Source organism: Frankliniella occidentalis, unplaced genomic scaffold (genome assembly GCF_000697945.3).
Source record: "Frankliniella occidentalis isolate FOCC.00 unplaced genomic scaffold, Focc_3.1 Scaffold41, whole genome shotgun sequence".
Classification (NCBI taxonomy): domain Eukaryota; kingdom Metazoa; phylum Arthropoda; class Insecta; order Thysanoptera; family Thripidae; genus Frankliniella; species Frankliniella occidentalis.
Window position 1 is genome coordinate 578,252 of NW_026267171.1, and position 1,025 is coordinate 579,276.

Consider the following 1,025-nt stretch of genomic DNA (forward strand, 5'->3'; position numbering starts at 1 on the left):
GGGGAGGAGGGGAAGGGAGGAGAGGGATAAAATAAAACGGCATGGCGGCGTCGTCGTCGCCACGCTCCACTTGACAGCTCTAGCCAGACTGGTCGTAATGGAATGCCTTCCGAGGTCATGCATGCGGCCAGGGCACTCCGCACCGCTCCGCACCAGGCCGAGGAGCGACCCAACCGGCTCACATCGGGGCGGGGCGGGGCGGGGCGGGGCGCGGGCGCGGAGCGGAGGGCCCCGTTTTCACTTAGCCCTGACTGAGAGCAAGCGAAGAAGACGGCCAAAAGCGCGCAGCAGGCCCAGGCGGGGGCGAAAAAGTTGCAACAGCATATGTGTGGCTGAATACGGCGGGGCGCAGCAGCAATCGCAGTCAGCAGGAGAGGGTGTCGTGGCTGCGCTAGGTAGGCTGCGTCATCCGAGCAAAAGAGCTGCTCGGCGGAGACCGCCGCGTCCAAGCGAGAGGCATAATAGAACAGTACCAGGTGTCGCGACGATACTCAAGTTATTTTCTCCTCCAAAATGTAAGAAAACAACTAGTGCGCGAGAGATGCTTTGCAAGTGTTTTGTTTTTGCCGCAGTATCGATCGCGTCACCTCAGCGTCCAGTATGACGTGCGGAGCGCCCCCGCACCACAAGGAAGGCCGCGGCACGCGCGTGTACTGTACTTCCACAAGCCAGAGTGTGTCACATCTCTTATCTCGTATGAGCGAGCGCGACAACGACGCACACTAAAGCTTTCGGCGCGCACATTCAAAGGAGTCACCATACGCCCGCTGGAGCGGCTCGCGGCTCGCCCAGCCCCGCAGCGGGTGACCGCGAGCAGCTACAGCTACGGCACGCAAAGCCCACGGCGAAAGGCTTGAACCAGCAAACAGACGTCTTTGTCGTCCGCGTCCAGCTGTCAGCCTTCGCCATGTCTCTCCTGGAGCACTCACTCCGCGACCTGCTGCTGGCATGCGGCGCGGTGCCACCCATCGCACGGAGCCCCAGGGTGCAGCGGAAGGGCAGTCGCACACTGGAACTGCAGGGGA

The 1,025-nt window shown here is 62.2% G+C and overlaps 1 protein-coding gene across 5 annotated transcripts in view; it reads right to left on the minus strand.

Moving 5' to 3' along the window:
* The window catches only part of LOC113203269 (serine/threonine-protein kinase Warts), a 24,493-nt gene that overhangs the window by 5,705 nt on the left and 17,763 nt on the right, over window positions 1-1,025 (minus strand). The gene's annotated exons all lie outside the window — the stretch shown is intronic.